This window comes from Chaetodon auriga, chromosome 16 (assembly GCF_051107435.1).
Source record: "Chaetodon auriga isolate fChaAug3 chromosome 16, fChaAug3.hap1, whole genome shotgun sequence".
Classification (NCBI taxonomy): domain Eukaryota; kingdom Metazoa; phylum Chordata; class Actinopteri; order Chaetodontiformes; family Chaetodontidae; genus Chaetodon; species Chaetodon auriga.
Genome location: NC_135089.1, coordinates 13,690,913 through 13,701,954, shown reverse-complemented (window position 1 = coordinate 13,701,954; position 11,042 = coordinate 13,690,913).

Sequence of the window (11,042 nt, the reverse complement as noted above, 5' to 3'; positions counted from 1 at the left end):
CTCTGTCTGTTTTTAACTCTCTCTCTCTGTCATTGTCCAGCACTACTCCTCTTCTCACAGACTCAGTCTTTATGTTTCAACACTGTATCTCTAAAATTTCTCACTGGTAAAATGCAAATTCACACGCTGATGCACAACCCCCACCCACTCTGCCTGCACAATATATATCCTTCATTTTATTCTTCATTCTAATAGTGAATTACAAGTGTCATATTCACAATTATGGTCAATAAAATTACATTAATTTAGTCTGAGAAGAGAAACAAGCTGAAAAACAATTGATCAGACAGAAAGTTTGGCTTGACCATATTATGATTTGGAAGGTGAAATGTCAACAATCCAAAATCCTCTTGAAATATGTTCAAAACATTGGTTCATGGTTTGATGAGGTGAGATGACAATAAAGCAGTTTTCATTAGTGCTCGGAGTGATCATAATAAAACTGTAGATTATTTATATTATTGTCAACACATTTCAATAAACCTTTTATGTTCATGTGACAGAAGTCTGAATGATGATGAACAGTTGTGTTATTAGAATAAATGTGGTTGTGTTTTTAATACTGAGACATTTGACAGAAATTAAAACATGTCACACAAACAGCTGATTTTGAGGGTTGACTCTTGGACATGAATTCCCCAGTTTCATTAAAAATCTCCAGTCCAGCTGTTTCCTCCCTGTGAGGAGGAGTCAATGCAAAACTCACATGTCTTCCACCTCTACTTATCTGACTGCAGAGAGGAGGACAGAGAACAGTGGACACACAGTTTAACATGATGGACTATAGGACAGGACTGCTGCTTTTAACTCTCTGCTGGGCAGGTGAAGATCGACACTGATCTTAATCTAATGTAGCTTTTATTTGTGTCATCAGCTTATTTCACTTGATGTTTTTATTCCTCTTGACAGGTGTTGATGGTCAGACTCTGACAGAATCTGAAGCAGCGGTTAAAAGGCCTGGAGAATCTCACAGATTGACCTGTACAGGCTCTGGATTCACATTCAGCAGCTCCTGGATGGCCTGGGTCAGACAGGCTCCTGGAAAAGGACTGGAGTGGGTTGCTGCTATCAGTAGTGGTGGTGGTAGCACCACTCGCTACCCTGAGTCAGTGAAAGGCCGGTTTACCATCTCCAGAGACAACAGCAGACAGCAGCTGTATCTGCAGATGAACAGTCTGAAGACTGAAGATTCTGCTGTTTATTATTGTGCTCGACAGCCACAGTGACTGGAGTTGGTTGAGCAGCTGTACAAAAACCTACAGCACTCATCTTTCAGGCTGGTGGAGCCTCTGCACCAAATTTCATTTAGTATTTGTTTCGTCTTATGCTTATTGCTTCTTCTAAATTTTACATTAAAGAATTTGTTTTTAAATAGCAAATGAATTTTTGTCAATATGTCATACAATAAAAATGTTGTGAGAAATATTATTACTAAACATGAAACACATTAAAAACACAATAAAGATCACTTGTTGGTCAAATGGCCAAAGACAGCACAACAATCTGCTGAAATTTGACCACAAATCCAAAACATTTCCACAAATTAAGTCTCAATAATGTCTGTAAATGATGTGGAATCTAAAGTGAGTCATAATATGAGAGTGAAAACTAATGTTGCAGTTTCTTGTATTAAACCACTAGAGGGCAGTCAGTGTCAAGTTTCTCTCTCCTCTGCTGCTGAAAGGAGACACTCAGATCTGCTGTTCTCATTGATCTGAAGTGACTGACACTTGAACCCTGGACTGAACTGAAGCTTAATACTCCTGCTGCTCATGTACACTGGATATTGTGAGAGTTGAACCTTTTCCACCCTGAACTAAAGTCATGTGTTAACTTGATTCAGAACATTTTGAACAACAGTCAAGTTTGACTCTAAGGTGTTTACCAGTAGAGAGTAGATCTCAAGATGAACATGAGGAAGCCTGAAGGAGCTGCTCCTCTACAGTCTGCAAACACTGAAACCAATGAAAGTCTTTTATGCAAACCAGGAGCATCAGACTGAAGTTTTCAGAAAATTTACATGATCCTGGCTGCTGTCACTGTATTACCGTCTGCAGCAAATACAGGAAGGAAATACAGGAAGTTAGCAAATAACTGAGTAAATAAATGTTCATGTTTTCATCATGTTATAATATTGAAGTGTTGTCAATAATCACATTTAGGCATTACAATAAAAGCAAAGTTAACAGTTGAGTGTGTGATGAAATTCAAATATCAGATGTAAAGCAGAGGTGATTTCCAGGCATGTTTTCACTCTGCAGATATAACAACAGTCAACAGACTCTTCTATTGGCTCCAGTCACACCAACATTGATGCTTCACATGTTTGATTCTATGCAAACTCAGTCAGCTTCCTTGTTCCTCAGCTATAAAAACTTGACATCAGGCTGTCAGTGGAGTTGACAGCACGTCACTTTCAACATCAAGCATGTTTTCTGTAGCTCTGCTGCTGCTGTTGGCAGCTGGATGTGAGTCTCTCTGGATTTGTCAAAGTCAGCAGTTCTTCTTTTGCAGTATAACTTGATCATTTGTTCCAAAACATTTTCTTTTTTCAACAGGTGCGAAGTGTGAACAGTTGACACAGCCAGCCTCTGTGACTGTGCAGCCAGGTCAACGTCTGACCATCACCTGTCAGGTCTCTTATTCTCTTAGCAGCTACTACACAGATTGGATCAGACAGCCTGCAGGGAAAGGACTGGAGTGGATGAGTAGTGACACAGATGTCAAAGATTCACTGAAGAACAAGTTCAGTGTCAGCTTAGACTCCTCCAGTAAAACATTCACTCTAAATGGACAGAATGTGCAGCCTGAAGACACTGCTGTGTATTACTGTGCCAGAAGACACACAGTGAGAGATAATAACAGGAGAGTCGTACAAAAACTACTTCCTCTATTTTCCACCACTGAGGACATCACAATACTGAGTGTGATTAACTGTCAGTGATGAAAACTGTGAGTAGTGACTGAATATTGAAGTCTTATTTTATGAACTTTAGATAAATTCACTTGCATCTTGCAGAAACATAGAAACATTGTTTTTGCATGTGTTTTTTTTTTTTTTTTTACAATGTCCACGCTGAACACCTGCATGAATACAGTCAGCTCATCAGCACACAGCTTTCAATAAGTCAGTGATTGAGGAGCCTGAATGAAGCAGCTGATTCCAGTCAGCTGAAGCCAGAACAACTTCAGTGCTGTGTCTGAACAGTGGTGGTTTCTCTGAGAGGCCAAAGGGAGCCTGGCCTCCCCATAAATATATTGTAAATACATGATAACAAAACATTACATTGTCATCATTGACCCCTCATGTCGACTGATTCTTGCCAAAACTGAACTTTATTTTTTCGGAGTTCCTCAATGCTTTTCAAGTGTCAAATGTACTTGAAACTACTTAGAAAATATATTTCGAAATATTTAAATTGAAGATACTGGTGTTGCTGTGAAGTTTATACCAATTTTTAAAAACCAGTTCTGCAGATTTTGATGCTGCAGTTTTATCCAGCATTTAGATCTGAATAAAGGATGGTCACCACCATTTAGTTAGTTGGTGTTGCATCAATATGTTAAAAGCAGAAACTTAAAAGTTAAGAAAATGACCTTGAAGTCTGTTCAGACTGCAGCTTGGCACAGAAAATCTGACAAGGTTTGGGTTGTATCCTCATGGTTGAATGCACTTTTTACAAGTCACCTTGAATAAAAGACTCAGCTAAATTAAAAATAATTCAAGTGATGACAAAAAAAATTATTTCAGTCATTTTCTCATTCATTCATTATTAAAACAAGAGTCTGAATCATAACTGCATTAGTAACTAAATTAATAGTCTTCAGTCAACTTTGTGCTGATGTTCAATAGTCAAACTACAGTAAAATACAAATAGAGATTTGTATTTTGTTCTTGTAGAATAACTGTTTTATTGATATTATTGTTTGCTTTCATCTGCTGCCCAATATGCTTTTATGTGTGACAGAGTCCTGAATGCTGAATCCCTTTTTAAACCTGCAGAAGGAGGTCAAAACAAAGTTTTCCTCTCCTATAAATACACTGATGAGAGTAAATGTGGATGTGTTTTTAATTCTGAGAGAAGTTTTAGACAAATGAAAACATGTCAGACAAACATGAAAACAGTTGATTTGGAGGACTGACTCTTGGACATGAATTCCCCAGTTTCATTAAATATCTCCAGTTCATCTGTTTCCTCCCTGTGAGGAGGAGTCAATGCAAAACTCACATGTCTTCCATCTCTACTTATCTGACTGCAGAGAGGAGGACAGAGAACAGTGGACACACAGTTTAACATGATGGACTATAGGACAGGACTGCTGCTTTTAACTCTCTGCTGGGCAGGTGAAGATCTACACTGATCTGAATCTAATATAGCTTTTATTTGTGTCATCAGCTTATTTCACTTGATGTTTTTATTCCTCTTGACAGGTGTTGATGGTGTGACTCTGACAGAATCTGAAGCAGTGGTTAAAAGGCCTGGAGAATCTCACAGATTGACCTGTACAGCCTCTGGATTCACATTCAGCAGCTACAGGATGGCCTGGGTCAGACAGGCTCCTGGAAAAGGACTGGAGTGGGTTGCCTGGATTGATACTGGTAGTAGCAGAATCTACTACTCTGAGTCAGTGAAAGGCCGGTTTACCATCTCCAGAGACGACAGCAGACAGCAGGTGTATCTGCAGATGAACAGTCTGAAGACTGAAGATTCTGCTGTTTATTATTGTGCTCGAGACTCACAGTGACTGGACTTGGTTGAGCAGCTGTACAAAAACCTCCAGTACTCGTCTTTCAGGCTGGTGGAACCCAAGCATGAAGTATTTTTTGAATATATTTTATTTCAGATATATATATATATATCAGTTATCCATAAAAGGAGCTAAAGACAAGTATTGGGATCGTGAAATTGAAAGACAAAAAATGAAACATTTCTCGAAATTAAGGCACACAATATTTACAATGTTTGACACGATAAAAGAGTCAATAAAGTTATTTGTACCTGAACATAAAGAAAGAGCAGCCACATCTGTCCATGAGTTGGAATTATCTTGTTCTGTTATTTGTTACAGTGTTTCAGTTTAAGAACATTTTATTTTTATTTGGAAATAGTAGTTATTTAAAATAAATAAATAAATAAATAAATAAATAAATAAATAAATAAATAAATAAACCAGACTGGATGATATTTGATGAAGAAGCATGAATCTTGTGTCTATTGTTTCAAACATCTGCAAAAACTGAAACCATTAAAAGTCTTTTATGCAAACCAGCAGCATCAGACTGAAGTTTTCAGACTGTTTACATGATCCTGGCTGCTGTCACTGTATTTCTGTCTGCAGCAAATACAGGAAGGAAGTACAGGAAGTGAGCAAATAACTGAATAAATAAGCAAATGTTGCACTTACAACAAAGCTGTGCTCATTTGTTTGGAGTGAATCATGAATGTGATGAAGGAGGTGCTGACAGTAAATCAATTGTCAGGAAAACAGCTCACATCATATTTAAATTGTGTTTTAATGACTTGAAAACAAGCTAAACACACTGTAAACATGGCTCATAGAAAGCTACATTCTTGGTGGTTGCTCCTTTTGTTTCCATGGCTGCACATCATCATTGTTATTGCAATGCTGATTTTAATGAATATGTTTTCCATTGTCCATGATTCATGTTCGTATTCACTTTAAGAATAGTAATAATGATCCTTATCATTGTTTGCAATTCTACTAGAATTTATATCATGCTTTAATATTGAATTGTTGTCAATAATCACATTTAGGCATTAATAGTTTGCAGTAAAAGCAAAGTTAACAGTTGAGTGTGTGATGAAATTCAAATATCAGATGTAAAGCAGAAGTGATTTCCAGGCATGTTTTCACTCTGCAGATATAACAACAGTCAACAGACTCTTCTATTGGCTCCAGTCACACCAACATTGATGCTTCACATGTTTGATTCTATGCAAACTCAGTCAGCTTCCTTGTTACTCAGCTATAAAAACTTGACATCAGGCTGTCAGTGGAGTTGACAGCACGTCACTTTCAACATCAAGCATGTTTTCTGTAGCTCTGCTGCTGCTGTTGGCAGCTGGATGTGAGTCTCTCTGGATTTGTCAAAGTCAGCAGTTCTTCTTTTGCAGTATAACTTGATCATTTGTTCCAAAACATTTTCTTTTTTCAACAGGTGTGAAGTGTGAACAGTTGACACAGCCAGCCTCTGTGACTGTGCAGCCAGGTCAACGTCTGACCATCACTTGTCAGGTCTCTTATTCTGTTAGCAGCTACTACACAGATTGGATCAGACAGCCCGCAGGGAGAGGACTGGAGTGGATGAGTCATGACACAGATGTCAAAGATTCATTAAAGAACAAGTTCAGTGTCAGCTTAGACTCCTCCAGTAAGACAGTGACTCTAAACGGACAGAATGTGCAGCCTGAAGACACTGCTGTGTATTACTGTGCCAGAGATCCACAATAACACAAACCATCAGCAGAGCTGAACAAAAACCCCTCAGTGCCTGAACACTTGTAACATGAAGCCACCAGAGGAGGAGCCCTCAGACCACTAATGATTTCTACACCAGTTCACTGTTACAGTCAAGAGTCAGAATATTGATTTTTCTGGAAAGATTCTTCATTTAATTCAACAGCATCACCTTAAAAACTTGAATGTTATCATCATTGGTTCATTGTTTTCCCACAGTAAAAAATGAATGACACTTCTTGACATTATTGAACATTAAACACTAACCCTTTCTGTCCATAAAATGAGTTCAGTTGACATCTTAGCTTTAAATGCTCGTCATCAAACAAGACATGAAGCCTCTGAAAGTCAGTTTCTTTCCATAACATCCTTATGGAGAAATATAAAACTGATTATCTGAATCTTAACTGCATTAGTCAGTGAATCAGGAGTCTTTATCCAACTTCATGGTGTCAAACTACAAAAAATGGTGCTTTTAATAAAAATCTTAAGTGTGTTTGTCAGAGATTCAAATTCCACCTTCTATTTGTGAGATGAAGAGAAAAAGATGAAAATTTATCTTCGTATTGATTAATTTGAATATACTTAAGTCGCCTGATTTACTGTCATCAGTATGTAAATGAGCCTCCTCATGTGTTGCCTCATAAAGAAGTGAAGTCTGTGTGTTTGTGTGTCAGTGAGAGGACAGAAGAGCTCACATCAGATCACCTTCAACATCAACCATGTTCTCTGCAGCTCTGATGCTGCTGCTGGCAGCTGGATCCTGTGAGGAGCTTTCAGTGGATTCACTCTAATGAACACATTAGAAACAGTGAACAGTCAGATGAATGATGGAGATAATGTTGATTTCTGTTTCCACAGGTGTGAACAGTATTGATCTCATCCAGCCAGACTCAATGGTTGTGCAGCCTGGACAGTCTTTGACCATCACCTGTCAGGTCTCTGGTTATTCTTTGACTGATGACAACTATGCAACAGGTTGGATCAGACAGCGTGAAGGAAAACCAATGGACTGGATTTTGCATCGGCGGGGTGGAGGAAACTTTTACCAAAATAATGCTCTGAAGAACAAGTTCCTTTATTACACACACACTTCTACTAGCTCAGTGACATTAGCAGGACAGAATCTGCAGCCTGAGGACACAGCTGTTTATTACTGTGTACGAAGCTCCACAGTGATACAAACCACCAACAGACCTGCACAAAAACACAGCAACCATGAGACTCAACCACACACACATTCTAAGTTAATATAAATAAAGTATTGAGTCGATTGTGTGTGGCCAGTTACCTCCTTAACAGAGAAGTTGTTGAATTGTTAAATGTATTTGATGTGAAGCTGAAAAGAGTTTAAGAAGTTTGACGTTCTCAAAGCTGAAGGATGTGATTTATTTGAACATTTTATATCTGTGTATTATGATGCTGAGAAGATGTTAAATTATGAGGATGTGAAAACACTGTTTCATCTAAAGGGAAACTAAGATAAACAGAACCCATTTTCATTCAACGGCATGAACAAATGCACATAAACAAATAATTTGGCCATGAAAATAAACCTGTCAGCTGCCCCTTGAAGATTTTAAGACTCTCAGAAGAGAAACTTTCTGGGCCTCGACTCAAACAGTCATGACATTCATTTATTTAAGAAATGATTTTCACTTAAAATGTCTCAAAAGATTCAAGATTAAAAAGTTTTAATGTTTGAAGCTCAAACAAGATGTGCAGTGAAATGCAGAGTGTCAACGACTTGAGGCTGTGCTAAACAGGCTGGAGTGAAACAAAGAATAATAATTAAAATAAGACAAATAATAGATACATTAACATGTTGTACACTCTCTAACCCAAAAATGCAAATGTTCAGGGGGGTGCAAATGATTCACAGAGGACAATTTAAACTATTGTATGCTCTCATCTGCTGGCCGATATTCTTTAATGTGGCAGTGATGTTGAAGCTGATACTAATATTTACATAAAATAAAACATGTCAGACAAACATGAAAACAGCTGATTTGGAGGACTGACTCTTGGACATGAATTCTCCAGTTTCATTAAAAATCTCCAGTCGAGCTGTTTCCTCCCTGTGAGGAGGAGTCAATGCAAAACTCACATGTCTTCCACCTCTACTTATCTGACTGCAGAGAGGAGGACAGAGAACAGTGGACACACAGTTTAACATGATGGACTATAGGACAGGACTGCTGCTTTTAACTCTCTGCTGGGCAGGTGAAGATCTACACTGATCTTAATCTAAAATAGCTTTTATTTGTGTCATCAGCTTATTTGACTTGATGTTTTTATTCCTCTTGACAGGTGTTGATGGTCAGACTCTGACAGAATCTGAAGCAGTGGTTAAAAGGCCTGGAGAATCTCACAGATTGACTTGTACAGGCTCTGGATTCACATTCAGCAACTACAACATGCACTGGGTCAGACAGGCTCCTGGAAAAGGACTGGAATGGATCGCTTACATCAGCTATGACAGCAGCTACATCTACTACTCTGAGTCAGTGAAAGGCCGGTTTACCATCTCCAGAGACAACAGCAGACAGCAGGTGTATCTGCAGATGAACAGTCTGAAGACTGAAGATTCTGCTGTTTATTATTGTGCTCGAGACTCACAGTGACTGGAGTTGGTTGAGCAGCTGTACAAAAACCTACAGTACTCATCTTTCAGGCTGGTGGAGCCTATATACAATATATTTTTGAAGTATTTATATTTTGTGTTATACTGCTTTGTCTTCATTTTACACTACATTTCTTTTTAATTCGTAAATGAATCTTTGCCAATGCATTATATAATAAAACTGTTTCTCAGAAATATTATTGCTAAACATGAAACACATTAACACAGAAAATATCACTCTTGATAAAATGGGCAAATACAGCACAACAATATCCTGAAATTACTACAAATGAGAAAAAAATCTACAATTTAAGACTCAATAATGTCTGTAAATGATGTGGAATCTAAAGTGAGACAAATTATGAGAGTGAAAACTAATGTTGCAGTTTCCCATATAAAACCACTAGAGGGCAGTCAGTGTCAAGTTTCTCTCTCCTCTGTTGCTGAAAGGAGACACTCAGATCTGCTGTTCTCATTGATCTGAAGTGAGTGACACTTGAACCCTGGACTGAACTGAAGCTTAATACTCCTGCTGCTCATGTACACTGGATATTGTGATAGTTGAACCTTTTCTACCCTGAACTAAAGTCATGCGTTAACTTGATTCAGGACATTTCAAACTGTCAGGTTGGACTATAAGGTGTTTACCATCAGCAGTGAGTGCAGCTGCATCTGTCAGTGTCAGTTCATCTGAGCAGACAGGAAGTAGATCTCAAGATGAACATCAGGAAGCCTGAAGGAGCTGCTGTGTATGTGAACAAACAAATTTAATTCAATGAAATTCTATAGATATTGTGTATTGAGATTAATACAGTTTACTAACTGTATTAAAATAGTAATTTAGGAATCATTTTCAAGTTTTAACTACAGAGAAATAACAAGAAATGATGTGGGGACAAAATTGACAGTTTGATGCAATAAAACAGGCACCAGAGTTATTTATATCTGAATATGAAGGAAATGCAGCTACAACTCTCTGTGGACAGGAATAAAGCTTTGTCTCCATGTGTTCCAGTATTTCAGGTTTTGTCAGATTTGTATTAAAAACAAAAAAGACACATTACATTGATGATAAAATAATTCTTATATTCACGAAATCAGTCTGAAATAGTGTACTGAGGAGTTGCATGTTTTCAGTGTTTTTAAGGCTTCATTACTTTATTACGTTACTCTTAGTGAAATTTTATTTTCAGAAAACGGTTTGACTGATGACCACTTGAGAGAAAATCAACTGTTGATGTGAATGAACAACATTTGTTAAGGTCTTATCATTGTTTGTTTGTATTAAAGTGGAATTTAATGCTGACATATTGTCAAAATCCTCATATGATGCTTAATACTGAAGAAAAACCTACTGATACAATATGTTTGTCAACCTGTTGAACAAATTATACTGAAACATGTCAGAGGGACTCTTGGAGGAATGACTGATGTACAGTAAACATTCATTCTGCAGTTTCATCAAACAGTAACTGAGATCCAAGTCAAATCCAGTTCCACACTCTTCTTTGTCGAGGTTCTTCTGCCTGGAATATTCTTCCATATATCAAAACTTTCTTCTTTGGTCTATAAAGTGCTGATGTGGTGCTGCCTGTGTGTACTTCACGTTACTGCTGATCACTGATTGACTGAAGTGAGACATGATCAGGTTGTTTCTCTCAGTCGTTGACCTGGAGAAGATCATCCAGGCTTTTATCTCGTCCATACTGGACTACTGGAAAACACTTTATTTTGAAGTTAGTCTGCAAAATATCCACTAACCACTGCTGATGAAAATACTTTTTAATGCACAAAGAAAAGTGGACACTTGACACCAATCCCTGCTGTCTGTCAATTGTAGAATTGACTTGAAGAATTGACTGCTTGTTTTTAAAGCCTTGAGCGTCGGCATCCTGCGACTTTCTGGTCTAATTCCTGATGTGAACCTGATCACTGCTTG